Source organism: Triturus cristatus, chromosome 4_2 (assembly GCF_964204655.1).
Source record: "Triturus cristatus chromosome 4_2, aTriCri1.1, whole genome shotgun sequence".
In the NCBI taxonomy this organism is placed as follows: Eukaryota; Metazoa; Chordata; class Amphibia; order Caudata; family Salamandridae; genus Triturus; species Triturus cristatus.
In genome coordinates, this window is record NC_140586.1 from 342989027 (window position 1) to 343006077 (window position 17051).

General features: G+C 48.2%; 2 protein-coding genes across 5 annotated transcripts in view; one reads left to right on the forward strand and one right to left on the reverse strand.

The window, feature by feature from the left end:
- The window catches only part of RGS8 (regulator of G protein signaling 8), a 330667-nt gene that overhangs the window by 178612 nt on the left and 135004 nt on the right, over window positions 1-17051 (forward strand). The gene's annotated exons all lie outside the window — the stretch shown is intronic.
- Window positions 11749-17051, reverse strand: part of LOC146833845 (uncharacterized) — a 170070-nt gene continuing 164767 nt past the window's right edge. For 2 of the 4 annotated variants that reach the window (XM_085601747.1, XM_085601744.1), the window contains one exon: window positions 11749-12723. The gene's annotated coding sequence lies outside the window, so the exon portion shown is untranslated. Of the gene's footprint in view, window positions 12724-12786; window positions 13144-15384; window positions 15520-17051 lie in introns of those variants that run through there. The other 2 variants (XM_085601745.1, XM_085601746.1) reach the window with 2 other exon arrangements.

A 17051-nucleotide genomic window follows, 5' to 3' on the forward strand; every position in this document is an offset into this window, starting at 1 on the left:
GGTGGGAAAGTAGTGGCATCACCGGGCTCACACAAATTTACCACCACCCAGCGTTCCCCCAGGTCTCCCGGTAAAAATGGTGCCTCACTTGTGTGGGAGGCCCAAGTACCCGCGGCAGGCAAGGGCCCCAAACGTAGTGAGGCGACCTCAAGATGGCCTATCGCCAAACCACCTGGTTTTGCAAGGGGGGTCACTTTGGTTTTTGGCCCGGTGCGCGGCGGCCATCTAGGGAAACCTACCAAACCCAGGCATTTTTGAAAACTAGACACCCGGCGGCTTCCAGGGAGGTATGGCTTGCGTGGATCCCCCAACGTTTCCTTACCCAGAATCCCCTGCAAACCTCAATTTTTGCTCAAAAAATCACTTTTTTCACACATTTTGGGGTGGAAAATTAGTGGCATCACCGGGCTCACACAAATTTACCACCACCCAGCGTTCCCCCAGGTCTCCCGGTAAAAATGGTGCCTCACTTGTGTGGGAGGCCCAAGTACCCGCGGCAGGCAAGGACAACAAACGTAGTGAGGCAACATCAACATTGCCTATCCCAAATGTCGCCTCACTACGTTTGTTGTCCTTGCCTGCCGCGGGTACTTGGGCCTCCCACACAAGTGAGGCACCATTTTTACCGGGAGACCTGGGGGAACGCTGGGTGGTGGTAAATTTGTGTGAGCCCGGTGATGCCACTACTTTCCCACCCCAAAATGTGTGAAAAAAGTGATTTTTTGGGCAAAATTTGAGGTTTGCAGGGGATTCTGGGTAAGGAAACGTTGGGGGATCCACGCAAGCCATACCTCCCTGGAAGCCGCCGGGTGTCTAGTTTTCAAAAATGCCTGGGTTTGGTAGGTTTCCCTAGATGGCCGCCGCGCACCGGGCCAAAAACCAAAGTGACCCCCCTTGCAAAACCAGGTGGTTTGGCGATAGGCCATCTTGAGGTCGCCTCACTACGTTTGGGGCCCTTGCCTGCCGCGGGTACTTGGGCCTCCCACACAAGTGAGGCACCATTTTTACCGGGAGACCTGGGGGAACGCTGGGTGGTGGTAAATTTGTGTGAGCCCGGTGATGCCACTACTTTCCCACCCCAAAATGTGTGAAAAAAGTGATTTTGTGGGCAAAATTTGAGGTTTGCAGGGGATTCTGGGTAAGGAAACGTTGGGGGATCCACGCAAGCCATACCTCCCTGGAAGCCGCCGGGTGTCTAGTTTTCAAAAATGCCTGGGTTTGGTAGGTTTCCCTAGATGGCCGCCGCGCACCGGGCCAAAAACCAAAGTGACCCCCCTTGCAAAACCAGGTGGTTTGGCGATAGGCCATCTTGAGGTCGCCTCACTACGTTTGTTGTCCTTGCCTGCCGCGGGTACTTGGGCCTCCCACACAAGTGAGGCACCATTTTTACCGGGAGACCTGGGGGAACGCTGGGTGGTGGTAAATTTGTGTGAGCCCGGTGATGCCACTACTTTCCCACCCCAAAATGTGTGAAAAAAGTGATTTTTTGGGCAAAATTTGAGGTTTGCAGGGGATTCTGGGTAAGGAAACGTTGGGGGATCCACGCAAGCCATACCTCCCTGGAAGCCGCCGGGTGTCTAGTTTTCAAAAATGCCTGGGTTTGGTAGGTTTCCCTAGATGGCCGCCGCGCACCGGGCCAAAAACCAAAGTGACCCCCCTTGCAAAACCAGGTGGTTTGGCGATAGGCCATCTTGAGGTCGCCTCACTACGTTTGGGGCCCTTGCCTGCCGCGGGTACTTGGGCCTCCCACACAAGTGAGGCACCATTTTTACCGGGAGACCTGGGGGAACGCTGGGTGGTGGTAAATTTGTGTGAGCCCGGTGATGCCACTACTTTCCCACCCCAAAATATGTGAAAAAAGTGATTTTTTGGGCAAAATTTGAGGTTTGCAGGGGATTCTGGGTAAGGAAACGTTGGGGGATCCACGCAAGCCATACCTCCCTGGAAGCCGCCGGGTGTCTAGTTTTCAAAAATGCCTGGGTTTGGTAGGTTTCCCTAGATGGCCGCCGGGCACCGGGCCAAAAACCAAAGTGACCCCCCTTGCAAAACCAGGTGGTTTGGCGATAGGCCATCTTGAGGTCGCCTCACTACGTTTGGGGCCCTTGCCTGCCGCGGGTACTTGGGCCTCCCACACATGTGAGGCACCATTTTTACCGAGAGACCTGGGGGAACGCTGGGTGGTGGTAAATTTGTGTGAGCCCGGTGATGCCACTACTTTCCCACCCCAAAATGTGTGAAAAAAGTGCTTTTTTGAGCAAAAATTGAGGTTTGCAGGGGATTCTGGGTAAGGAAACGTTGGGGGATCCACGCAAGCCATACCTCCCTGGAAGCCGCCGGGTGTCTAGTTTTCAAAAATGCCTGGGTTTGGTAGGTTTCCCTAGATGGCCGCCGTGCACCGGGCCAAAAACCAAAGTGACCCCCCTTGCAAAACCAGGTGGTTTGGCGATAGGCCATCTTGAGGTCGCCTCACTACGTTTGGGGCCCTTGCCTGCCGCGGGTACTTGGGCCTCCCACACAAGTGAGGCACCATTTTTACCGGGAGACCTGGGGGAACGCTGGGTGGTGGTAAATTTGTGTCAGCCCGGTGATGCCACTACTTTCCCACCCCAAAATGTGTGAAAAAAGTGATTTTTTGGGCAAAATTTGAGGTTTGCAGGGGATTCTGGGTAAGGAAACGTTGGGGGATCCACGCAAGCCATACCTCCCTGGAAGCCGCCGGGTGTCTAGTTTTCAAAAATGCCTGGGTTTGGTAGGTTTCCCTAGATGGCCGCCGCGCACCGGGCCAAAAACCAAAGTGACCCCCTTGCAAAACCAGGTGGTTTGGCGATAGGCCATCTTGAGGTCGCCTCACTACGTTTGGGGCCCTTGCCTGCCGCGGGTACTTGGGCCTCCCACACAAGTGAGGCACCATTTTTACCGGGAGACCTGGGGGAACGCTGGGTGGTGGTAAATTTGTGTGAGCCCGGTGATGCCACTACTTTCCCACCCCAAAATGTGTGAAAAAAGTGCTTTTTTGAGCAAAAATTGAGGTTTGCAGGGGATTCTGGGTAAGGAAACGTTGGGGGATCCACGCAAGCCATACCTCCCTGGAAGCCGCCGGGTGTCTAGTTTTCAAAAATGCCTGGGTTTGGTAGGTTTCCCTAGATGGCCGCCGTGCACCGGGCCAAAAACCAAAGTGACCCCCCTTGCAAAACCAGGTGGTTTGGCGATAGGCCATCTTGAGGTCGCCTCACTACGTTTGGGGCCCTTGCCTGTCGCGGGTACTTGGGCCTCCCACACAAGTGAGGCACCATTTTTACCGGGAGACCTGGGGGAACGCTGGGTGGTGGTAAATTTGTGTGAGCCCGGTGATGCCACTACTTTCCCACCCCAAAATGTGTGAAAAAAGTGATTTTTTGAGCAAAAATTGAGGTTTGCAGGGGATTCTGGGTAAGGAAACGTTGGGGGATCCACGCAAGCCATACCTCCCTGGAAGCCGCCGGGTGTCTAGTTTTCAAAAATGCCTGGGTTTGGTAGGTTTCCCTAGATGGCCGCCGTGCACCGGGCCAAAAACCAAAGTGACCCCCCTTGCAAAACCAGGTGGTTTGGCGATAGGCCATCTTGAGGTCGCCTCACTACGTTTGGGGCCCTTGCCTGCCGCGGGTACTTGGGCCTCCCACACAAGTGAGGCACCATTTTTACCGGGAGACCTGGGGGAACGCTGGGTGGTGGTAAATTTGTGTGAGCCCGGTGATGCCACTACTTTCCCACCCCAAAATGTGTGAAAAAAGTGATTTTTTGAGCAAAAATTGAGGTTTGCAGGGGATTCTGGGTAAGGAAACGTTGGGGGATCCACGCAAGCCATACCTCCCTGGAAGCCGCCGGGTGTCTAGTTTTCAAAAATGCCTGGGTTTGGTAGGTTTCCCTAGATGGCCGCCGCGCACCGGGCCAAAAACCAAAGTGACCCCCCTTGCAAAACCAGGTGGTTTGGCGATAGGCCATCTTGAGGTCGCCTCACTATGTTTGGGGCCCTTGCCTGCCGCGGGTACTTGGGCCTCCCACACAAGTGAGGCACCATTTTTACCGGGAGACCTGGGGGAACGCTGGGTGGTGGTAAATTTGTGTGAGCCCGGTGATGCCACTACTTTCCCACCCCAAAATGTGTGAAAAAAGTGATTTTTTGGGCAAAAATTGAGGTTTGCAGGGGATTCTAGGTAAGGAAACGTTGGGGGATCCACGCAAGCCATACCTCCCTGGAAGCCGCCGGGTGTCTAGTTTTCAGAAATGCGTGGGTTGGAAAGGTTTCCCTAGATGGCCGCCGAGCCCTGGGCAAAAAACCAAAGTAACCCCCCTTGCAAAACCAGATTACCTATTGTTACTACAGCGTGAGAATTTAGGAATAATACTGCAAAGAAAATGTGGCAGACAATTTGAGGTTTACAGGACAATGGGGATAAAAAATATTTTGCAAATCACTAGAGAGACATCACCATGAACTCCCAAAGGTTTTCGACAATATCTACAGTTGGTGGGTTATTCTTACATGGAAAGTGTACCTTGGCAGAGAAACAAAAAACAAAGATTCCTGCACAACCATCTATTCCTCAAACACACACACATACTGGTTGGATTTGGCACGAGGGCAAGTCATGGTTCAGTGTATTAAATTTTATTAACAAGAGATTTCACAAAAATGAAATGCACTGTCAATAATTAAATTCACAAAAAACCAAACCAATGACTTGCAGCTCGTGAGCTGTAAAGCCACGTCAAGGCACCAACCGTTTTACAGGCCATTCACACACCTTTCATACGTGATACAAACAAGACCATTCGCACCACCAGGTACAAAAGCAACACAGTACAAAAATCACCAAAAAGGGACAAGGTACACCCTGCTTCAGAAAGACAAATATTACTGCACAGTCATCTAACCCGCAAGCACACACACATACTGGTTGGATTTGGCACGAGGGTGAGTGATGGTTCAGTAGATAAAATTGTATTACCAAGTGATTTCACAAAACATGAAATGCACTGGTAATAATTGAAAGGGCAAGAAACTGAACCATTGACTCACAGCTCGTGAGCTGTAAAGCCACGACAAGGCACCAACCTCTTTACAGGCCATTCATACACCTTTCATACGTGTGAGACATACAAAACCATTCACACCGCCAGCCGCGGGCCCATCACATAACAAAACTCACACCAGCACACAGCGCCATTCAAGGGCCCATCACTTTCACACGCCCACAATCCAGACACAGCAACTACACAGGCTGAAGGATTGCGTGGAGTGGCACTCAGCTAGCAGTGTGTGTAGTGACCAGCAGAAAGTCACTACTCACACACAGCCAGCCAAGCACCAGTCGACACACACCGCTAGCCAAACGCCAGTCCACGCACACCGCTAGCCAAGCGCCAGTCCAGGCACACCGCCATCCAATCGCCAGTCCAGGCACACCGGCAGCCAATCGCCAATCCACCTACACCGCCAGCCAAGCTCCAGTCCACGGACACCACCAGACAAGCACCATTCCACGCACACCGCCAGCCAAGCTCCAGTCCACACACACCACCAGACAAGCTCCAGTCCACGGACACCACCAGCCAAGCTCCAGTCCACGGACACCACCAGCCAAACACCAGTCCGCACACACCACCAGTCCACACACACTGCCAGCCAAGTACCAGTCCACGCACAGCGCCAGCCAAGCACCATTCCACGCACACCACCAGCCAAGCACCATTCCACGCACACCGCCAGCCAAGCACCATTCCACGCACACCACCAGCCACGCACCAGTCCACGCACACCGCCAGCCAAGCACCATTCCACGCACACCACCAGCCACGCACCAGTCCACGCACACCGCCAGTCCATGCACACCGCCAGTCCACGCACACCGTCAGCCAAGCACCATTCCACGCACACCACCAACCAAGTGCCAGTCCACACACACCAACAGCCAAGCGCAAGCCTACACACACCGCCATCACATTTTGGATTTTTTTAGAAAAAAATAAAAACACAAACAAATTGCAAATAGATACAAATCTTCTAACAGAAAATCAGCAACTAAATACATTGCACTAACACCAACATTGAAACAGAATCAAATTATCCAAAGAATACAGACCAGGCAGTTCACTTTACCACTCAAGAATCCTCCCAAAAATTCTTTCGCGTGTGGTACGCTCTAAAACAAGCAGAGAGACACAGTGCAGGATGAGAAGGACAGTCGGGGCAGTACATACGACTCTCCTTCCGCGAACCTCTTCGCCAACAGACTCTACATCTCCTACTGGGAAAATCTTTTGCGGGTGTGGGAGGAATGTGATCTGGAAAGTGGCGTTCTTTCAATCTAGCAACATCCTCCACCAGTCCAACTCTAGGAACACTTGCCTGTTCCACTACAACAAGGCTGCCTATTACAGACTCCTGAAACTTAGCAAAAGTCATCTTTGACTCAGGGCAAGAATCCTGGAACACAACAAAAGCATTAAACATTGCCAAGTGGAAAAGATGGATAGCCAACTTCTTGTACCAAATGTAAGCCTTACGAAGAGCAGTGTAAGGTTCCAACCTCTGATCTACTCTGTCAACACCACCCATGTACCTATTATAGTCTAAAACACATACAGGTTTGCGCGCTTCAGCGACCTGACCCCAAACAGTCACAGGTGCAGTGCTTTCATCATGGATGGAAGTCAGCATGTAGACATCTCTCCTGTCTGTAAACTTCACAGCAAGAAGCTCCTGGCAACGCAACGCACTGCACTGTCCCCGCACAAGCTTTTGACAAACAAGTTCTTTCGGAAAACCTTTACGGTTACAGCGGACTGTGCCACAAGCAAAAGTGTCCACTTTGGCCAATTCCCTGAACAACCGCACACCAGTGTAGAAGTTATCTACATATAAATGGTGGCCTTTGTTAAAAAATCCTCTTCCAAGTTCCCAAACAATTTTCTCAGTCACTCCAAAAGTGGACGGACAACCAGGGAGGTTAAACCTAGATTCCTTACCGGTGTACACCCTGAAATTAGAGACATATCCAGTCCTACTGTCACACAGCATATACAGCTTTATTCCATAGCGTGCCCTCTTACTAGGAATGTATTGCCTAAAAACCAAGCGGCCCTTGAACAACACCAAAGACTCATCCACTGCAATTTCTCTACCAGGGGCATAAATCTCAGAAAATCGATCAACAAAGTGATCAAGGACAGGCCTAATCTTAAAAAGACGGTCACAATCAGGGTGATCTCGTGGCAACGCTAAACCATTATCTACAAAGTGCATCATCCGAAGCAGAAGCAAATACCTGTCACGACTCATGACTGCCGGAAAAATAGACGTTGCCATCAAGGGACTGCTAGACCAATATGAAGCCAATGATGGCTTCCTTAGCAAGCCCATCAAAAAAGTTAAACCCAAGAACTTCTTCATCTCTTCAACATTTGTGGGAGTCCACCGGGTAGCTCTAGAGTGTGGCTTAAGACTGGCACTGTTGTCCCTCAAAAACTGTTCGGCATACAAATTAGTCTGCTCAACAATCTCTGCCAAAAACACATCGTCCATAAACAACTGAAAAAAATTTACAGGCAAAAAGTTCTCGGTATTCACTCTAGACCCTGGTACACCAGTAAACTCAGGAAATTCCGGCTGCACCATGCCAGGGGCAACCCAGAGGTCATCACTTTCAACGGGAAGACTTGCAGCCCCAGCCTGCAGCCCAGATGTCTCTTGCCGCACTACACCAACGGAAAGGCTTGCAGCCCCAGCCTGCAGCCCAGATGCCTCTTGCCGCACTACACCAACGGGAAGCCTTGCAGTCCCAGCCTGCAGCCCAGATGTCTCTTGCCGCACTACACCAACGGGAAGCCTTGCAGCCGCAGGCTGCAGCCCAGATGCCTCTTGCCGCACTATCGGCACATCAGTCTCCTCCTCTAACACAGGCACTTCATCCGCACTAAGAGTATCTTCATCATCCGATGACCCCATACGGAGAGAAAACTCACTGCCAGAATCGTCCCCTGCCCCCTCTCCCTCAGAAGCAGAGTCAGTCTCTGACCCAATATCAGAGGAAGACTCAAACAGCAAACCAACAACCTGCTGAGCAGTCATCCTGCGGCTAGCCATTATACCTACTAAGATGGAAGACTGCACAAACAAGTCAACAACAACCAACAATGTGCAAACCAAGTAAGTAAAGAAATGTGTACCTTATATCAATAAGATCAATGTACTCAAAAACTATACAATCCAAAATCAAAAGAGACAGCTACACTCACCAGAAACAAACTCTGCAGTGACACAGCAAAGACCAACGATATCAAACTAGAAAGAAGAAAAAAAAACAAATTACTCACAAGACAACAAAATACACATCGTGCACCAATGCAAAAAGTTTTTGAAACTCAAAAACCAAACATACTGCTATTATTACACCATTTGCAAAAAAAAACAGGCAGAGAAATCAAACACATTTGCATTGTACAAAAAAACAGTCTCTTACCAAACTACACAAACAGCAAAACCACCAGAACCAAAACGTCACCGTGAACAGAAGAAAAGCCTTCACCTAGAACAAAAAAGTAAACAAAAAAAACATTACAATTGGAAATCACAAAAAATATAACAATAAACATTATAACATGCCATGTCACTACCCAAATGGTCAATCGGTTTGTGTGCCAGGTCAGGCAGAAAACAGCAGGAAAAAAAGGCTATTCAGTCCCGGGGCAGGTGAGCCAAATACATATAACAAATTGCACCCTGGAAGCGAGGGGTCACTTCTATTTCTAATTGAACTAATTCCCTGGTGTCTAGTGGGCTTTTCTGCCTCCAATGGGAGCAGAAACGGCAAAAAAATAAAACCGATCTGCCCACAGAGGGGCAAGAAAAGTCTTCAAAACATTTAGGGGCCCAAGGAAGCGACCCTTGCCCAAGGGGTCGCTTCCTACAATAATATTTCTATCCCTGGTGTCTAGTGGGCTTTTCTACCCCCCCCCAAGGAGCAGAAACGGACAGAAAGACGACCAATCTGCCCCCAGGGGGGGCAGAAAAGTATTCTACATAATTAGGCCGCAAAGGAAGCGACCCTTGCCCAAGGGGTCGCTTCCTACATAAAGAAAAAGACATCCCTGGTGTCTAGTGGGCTTTTCTGCCCCCCCTGGGGGCAGAAACGGGCAGAAAGACGACCGATCTGCCCCCAGGGGGGGCAGAAAAGTCTTCAAATTATTTGACCCCACAAGGAAGCGACCCTTGCCTAAGGGGTCGCTTCCTACATAGCATAAACGACATCCCTGGTGTCTAGTGGGCTTTTCTGCCCCCCCTGGGGGCAGAAACGCGCAGAAAGCGGACCGATCTGCCCCCAGGGGGGGCAGAAAAGACTTCCACAAATTTTGCCCCCAAGGAAGCGACCCTTGCCCAAGGGGTCGCTTCCTACATAGTAAAAACGACATCCCTGGTGTCTAGTGGGATTTTCTGCCCCCCCCTGGGGGCAGAAACGCGCAGAAAGCGGACCGATCTGCCCCCAGGGGGGGCAGAAAAGACTTCCACAAATTTTGCCCCCAAGGAAGCGACCCTTGCCCAAGGGGTCGCTTCCTACATAGTAAAAACGACATCCCTGGTGTCTAGTGGGCTTTTCTGCCCCCCCTGGGGGCAGAAACGCGCAGAAAGCGGGCCGATCTGCCCCCAGGGGGGGCAGAAAAGACTTTGCCAAATTTTCACCCCCAAGGAAGCGACCCTTGCCCAAGGGGTCGCTTCCCAAACTCAAAATACAAAATCCCTGGTGTCTAGTGGGGCATCCCTACTCCACGATCGCGACGCTGTGCGCGATCGTGGAGCAGGAATGCCCTGTATTGAGACATCGGGGGAGAGGAAATACTCTTTCCTCTCCCCCGATGCCTCAATACTACAGATTTCACCGCCGCGGCCCCCACCAGACGACAAACACCTACCTCTGCTCCCCTTGGACGCGCTGGAAGAAATGGATTCCAGCGCGTCCAACGCTTCCTGATGACGCCGGCGCGCGCTGTGCGCGCTGACGTCATCAGAAAGCGTGGGGGGGCTCGGGGGGGGTCGGGGGTGGCAGCGGAAGCTCTTCCGCTGCCACCCCCGTAAAGGGGGGCAAGATCGAGGCACAAGGGGGGGAGCGCCAGCGCTTCCCCCGGGGGCTGTCCTCATGACGGAACGGTTCCGTCATGAGCACAGCCCAACCGATGCTCATGACGGAACCGTTCCGTCATGAGCATCGAAGGGGTTAACATGAAGGCAGAAGCCTATGGGGTTAGAGAGGGCTTGGTTGCTTTGGAGTGCTCTATGAACTTAAGCATTCTAAGATGGAAACCACTGTGTGATATCAAATACAGCCATACTGCAAGGGTTTTTTGTGAAAGTATTATGAAAAAAACTTCCAAAAAGGCCGCCATGTTTGAGAATCTAGAAGCATGCACCAGTAGCCGTCTTCCAATGATTTTGTTTATAGTCTGACAGAAACCATTTGAAGATGGCTGCTCAAGTGTCTGTACACACAGGGCCCGATTCACAGAACTAACTTAAGACAAAATCCTAAACTTACTACCATTTTCGTATTCACAGAAGGCACTTACTCATTTTGGTATTCACAGAAGACACTTACTCACTTCGGTATTCACAGAAGTTAGGAGTCCTAACTTTAGGACTCCTAAATGCCTTCTGTGAATACCAAAAGTCTTAAAATTAGGATTGTTCTCAGTTTAGGAGTCCTAAAGTTAGGACTTCTAACTTTACTACTACTAAACTGAGAAAAATCCTAATTTTAAGGCTTTCGGTATTCACAGAAGGCATTTAGGAGTCCTAAAGTTAGGAGTCCTAACTTTACTACTACTAAATTGAGAAAAATCCTAATTTTAAGACTTTCGGTATTCACAGAAGGCATTTAGGATTCCTAAAGTTAGGAGTCCTAACTATACTACTACTAAACTGAGAAAAATCCTAATTTTAAGGCTTTCGGTATTTACAGAAGGCATTTAGGAGTCCTAAAGTTAGGAGTCCTAACTTTACTACTACTAAATTGTGAAAAATCCTAATTTTAAGACTTTCGGTGTTCACAAAAGGCATTTAGGAGTCCTAAAGTTAGGAGTCCTAACTATACTACTACTAAACTGAGAAAAATCCTAACTTTAAGACTTTCGGTATTCACAGAAGGCATTTAGGAGTCCTAAAGTTAGGACTCCTAACTTCTGTGAATACCGAAATGAGTAAGTGCCTTCTGTGAATACCAAAATGAGTAAGTGCCTTCTGTGAATACCAAAATGGTACTAAGTTTAGGATTTTGTCTTAAGTTAGTTCTGTGAATCGGGCCCCATGACTGCCATCTTGGAATTATTTTTTGTTGTACCACATTATTAATTTAGTATTCCAAGATGGTTGATGGTAATTTTCAAACCCTAAAATAAAAACAAAAATATGGATAGGAAACTACGCAAATCTGCATATGCAAGTAGCCCATCGGTAGGGTACAGTTGGCAAGTTCTACCAAAAAGCAGTGTTTGTTTAATTTTGTGTGTGCATGGTGTGAAATGCCATACAAGTGTGCACATGCCAGCATCCTGGTAGCAGTGTTTAGGATAGACCTAAAAACCATATGGCCTGGTACTGCCTAAGTCCCCTTTTCTTTAAGACCCAAGACCGCACTTGGATGAGGACTCCCTCCCTACTCCAAGGCAAGCATTTCAGATCACACTCTTTTGGATTAGGGGGAGTAACCCCCCGGCCGTATTTATTACATAATTAAAACATTTGATAATATTTACATTATGTACAATTACGCAGAAAGTCCAGAGACCTTGATCGATACACGGGGTTAGTTGTCTAACCTCAACATGTTACTAATACATAAAATTCCTATCGTAATCTAAACATGTATATACATTACTTTCTGCGTGTCTTTTACTTTTAAAGGGGGGCACAGGGCAGACTTCCCGATCGCGCTGAACTGGAAGCCCTAAAGTGCTTCCGGTTCGCGCCCCCATTGGTTGCTCAGGGGAGGTGGGGCACCGCGTAATCAGAGGGAGCGGCGACCCCCCCCAACTCCTCAGGGCCCCGGGGACCGGCGCCACTGCCATAATGGCGGCCCACGCTATGCAGCACCTGGCTTTGCCCAGATGGAGCAGTTTAGTTGGAAATACGGACAGGAAACAGTTGCTATGTGTAGTTATTCTGATGAAGAGAAATTGAACATGTATATAAAAATAAACCTCTCAAGCTATCGAAGGCAATAGTATGCAAATGCAGTTAATCAGCCAAATAACATTGTATTGCTCGTATATGCCACTATTTACTTTTATTACACATAAAAAGTTACATTGTCAGCCCATAACTCAATGTAGAGCTGTCCTGCCATTGCCTGCTCTACAGAAGCGAAGACAGACATGCCTAATCACCATTTCCCACAGTATTGACACAATTATAGCAAGTTAAGGAACACATCTTAGAAAATTCTAAATGCCCTCTCGCATTCTCTAAATACAAAATACGCCCCATTAATAAAACACATAAATGCATAAAATGCATGACCTATACAATTTGCAGGTACATTAAATACATTTTAAAAACAAAATAAAACATTAATCTAAATATTAGTTGACGAAAAGCTGAAAAGGGATTCAACTGCTTCAAATATTTCAGACCATTGATCCAAGCCTTCAAGTTCATTTTTGTGGAATTTGTTTGGGCCTGACTCACCAAATATACTGTGAAAAGAAGTGATAAATGCTGATTAACACTAGACACCAAAAGATACACTTACTCGGCAATGTGGAGTGTGCTTGTTCATCATATTTCATAACAAAAATTAAAATATATACTCAGATCACTAAGCAAAACCAAATGAAATCCAATTGAAATGACATGCAAAACTCGGTTCAAAGTGAAGCATAAAATATGATTATCAAGCAATTTATATCAGTAGTCTTCAACTACAGTTGTTCATGAATTAGTGTCTTGTGCACAGGGGCATAGATACAATCAGTGCAGCAGATGCAGTGGCGCCGGTTTCCAGAAATCTGATGGGTCCATGAAATCCTGATAATTGTATTTTCTACCCCAGCGGCAGTCAAAGGGACTATTTCCTTGCTTGAACCAGGGCCCACGGTACTGCATGAACGTACATACTGTGTCAGAAAAAGTCGATTAATAAATCAATTAAAATCCATACGAAAGACACATGCACTTTTCAAAGGGAGGAAAGACACACACTGAGTAGATGGTTAAATACACTTAGGGGCAGATTTATGATAACTGGCGCATCCCTGCATATCAGCAGGGATGCGCCAGTTATTATGCGCCACAGCTGCGCCACCATGGATGCACCACATTTATAATGCGGCGCACCATGGGGCAAAAACGGCACAGATGCGTGACGCATCTGTGCCGTAAAAGTGGCGCATTGCTGGAGTTGCGTCGCAAGCGCGACGCAGCTCCAGCAATGCTCTGGGGGGCCCTATCTGTACAATGCTGCGTCAATCCTTACGCCTGCTTCAAGCAGGCGCAGGGTTTTGACGCAGCATGGGCTTAAAAGTGACTGAGTGAAATCTTGTAGATTTCACTCAGCCACTTTTAGGAGGCGTTCCTGCGCCGGAACACCCCCACCTGCCCTGGAACGCCTACATGTGGCGCAGGGCTTTACAACGTGACGCATCTCCCAGATGCGTCACGTTGTAAATACCCCGCACCATGGCGCAGGATTTGCGCCGCTGCTGCGTCACAAAAGTGACGCAACGGAGGCGCAAAAGTGGCGGAAGTGCAACATAAATCTGACTCTTACTGCCTATTTCTTGACAAAAAATGTTGTTCTGGCAGTTTCTATACATATATTTTTAAAGATTTTGAAAAGTTGTAAGTAAAACATCAATATCTTGTTTTAAGCAATATAAGCTTAGTTCAAGCCCAATACTTAGGAACATTGTACATTAGCTGGTAGGAAGCTGACATAAGTGTTTTTGCCTTTGGCTATGTATAGCCCAATCAGTTTGAAACTCAGGTTGATCTTGAATTTATATTTTAAAAGCATGAAAGCCTCTTGCTGCAGGAGTGCTTTTTGCAAGTGATACATTCCTACCTCAATGTTATTTAAAGTAAATCCTTCTGAAATATGCATCTATTTCTGCTCCATTTACCTTCATGAGAAAATTGCTGAACTTTACTGCAGTACATGGGGCAAGCACGTGAGGCAAGAAAGCGGATTGCAGGGTATCTTCCTCTCATAAAATTAATAAAAACGAAAGGCACAAGCAGTAGAGAGGTGAATTTCTGGTGCAGTGAGGATGGTGCAGTCTCCTCTAACTGTGCGATCTGATCAGGCCACTCAAAGAACTGCAGTACTCCCATCACAGTTTGGTCACAGAGCAGTAGGTAGTTGCTAGTATTCAATGAAGTTCCCCAGGCGGATGGTGTAAGTATTTTACTATGCATGTGGATGGAATGATTGGCAGTTGTGACTGGAATCTAGGGGGAGTGGTGAGAAAATGGGTGCTAGGCAAAAAATGTAAAACATCACTTACCTTTAAACACAGCATCCTCCGCTGAATATGTTGTCCTACTCCTGCTGCCGCAATCCAACGCGGGCCCCAGAAAACTGCCTTAACCAATCCTGGTGCTGCTCTCACCAGCTTAAGAGCAGTGCCAGGATTGGTGGGAGCGGCCTCTCTTGTCGCTTTTGAGGACACTGGAGCCCTGCAGTTACTCTAACCCAGCTGGCTTGAACTTTCAAAGTGCTCTTGTTTGGTTGGCCCTCGCAAGGCTGCCGGCCAAAGAGACATGTGCACTTTGAAAAGTGCCCCGGCAGCCACCCTCCTCCCTGCTGCTGTCACTGTACAATCCCCGCCCCATCCTGACCCTCGGTTGGGGACAGAGGGGTGAAAAATAAAATGGTAATGAATTAACTTTATTACATTTTTTATTTTTCATCTGTGGTGCTTTTTGGGCAATTTGGGTGGCAGGGCGATGCTCCTCCCCTCTCACAGAGGAGCAGCCCCTGATGATTGGGGGAACAGAGAATCAAAGGCAAGAGAGAGAGAGCAACACAGAGCAGGAGGGAGAGAGAAGCTCATGATGAAGACAACTGGATGAAGACACTCTGATGGAGTGCTTCACAAAAAAAAGAGTTCCTGGAAAGCAAGGACTCTTGAAACAATACAAGGAGCCAAGAAGTGGTAAACAGGTTATGCTCCATAGGAAGGAGCCAAGAAGTGGTAAACAGGGTATGCTCCATGGGAAGGATGAATTCAATATCGACAGGCTAAAACAAATAAAGTCAGCAAATTAAAAGCAAACAAATGTGAGTGACAAACCACAAAACCAATGGTAAGCAATTGGTAGAATGCATTTCTAGATCAGCTTACCACATGTCCTCAGTATGTTTTAGTAACCAGAAGGCTGTGATGTGCTGTTTGGTCGTCTTCGACCAAAATAGAGGCAGATGAAGTCCAAACTTCATCTTTGTGAACCTCCACGTGTTCCTCACGGAGTACTTTTGGAACTCTCGGCAACTGGAAAAGACAACGGTGACCTTGCTTATGGTGATGCTGAAATTTTTTCCAGTGCACTTGAGGGAGCAAGTCTTTGGAGCAAATTTGGAGCAAATTAGGGACTTTCATATTCATGAGTACACCTAGAAGGCTATGTTAGTCAAAGATTTCCAAGAGCACTCACATAGTTAGATGAGCAGATGTAAAATACCAAGTGGGACATTTTGCATATGTAAACTTGATTCAAAGATGCATTTACACATTGGGGCCAATTCCAATCCTGGAAAAAGGCTGTACAAATCGTTGTATGGAGCGTTTGTCCCGTACGACTCGTACCCGGTAAACTTTTCTTACAACCTAGGAAGTACGATTCGTACAGAAAGCCTTTTTCCGTACAAATCGTACAAAAGACCATACGGCTAAAATAAACCAACCATTCTGATCCAGAACAGCTTGTACGCGACGTCCGTACGTATTGAAGCAGCGGTTTCCGGGCAAGCAAGTACGATTCGTCCCTACGGCACTCCGTACGTTTTTTTTCTTACGGGAGCCAAAAACAGCCGTAAAAGCAGAGTCCCCAGGGGTACGAGTCGTACAGGCATACAACCCCATGCGTTGTGTATGCACGGTGTGTACCCCCAACATCATGTACCCCAACATCGCGTACCCTAACATCGCGTACCCCCAACATCACGTATGTATGGTGTGTACCCCCAACATCGCGTACCCCAACATCGCGCACCCCAACATCGCGTATGTATGGTGTGTACCCCTAACATCGCGTATGTACGCACCATACACACGTGATGTTGGGGTATGCGATGTTGGGGTACGCGATGTTGGGGTACGCGATGTTGGGGGTACGCACAGTACATGCACACTGGGGGTACACACAGTACATGCGCACTAGGGGTACGCACCGTACATACACAACGCACTGGGGTGTATGCCTGTACAACTCGTACCCCTGTACGACTCGCACCCCGGGAACAACTTTTCCCGGGATACGAGTCGTACAAAGTTCACTTCGTAGCGGGTAATGGCATTCCCCGTGTACGGGACGTTTTCCGTACAAATCGTAAATCGGAAAGCCGGTCCGGATCGTACTAGTACGGTCGGACTGCATTTTTACAATTTGTACGGAAAAGTGTCCGGGTCCGTCTCGTACAACTTTTCCCGATCCGATTTTTACGGATCGGGCCGATCCGTATGTATTTTTCCCGTACGAATCGTACTTCACGGGTCGGACAGGACTTGTACGATTTGTATGGAAAAATTTACGGATACGAGTCGTAAGGGAAAAAAAAATACAGGATCGGAATCGGCCCCAATGTTTCCAGTTCACTGGCAATTCCTCTTTTTCTTCCAGTTTTTTTCCCCAGAGATTTCAACTGCTTTAAGCAGCCACAATTTCAGTGTGAAACTAAACAGATCTGTGCAAATTCTGCGGATCTCATAATTGTGTTGCTGTGACTATTACTGTTACGGCCCTGTGAAATTAAGAGGCTACTTGTAATGAGGGGCTATGTAGCCTATCTGGTCCATGTTATATG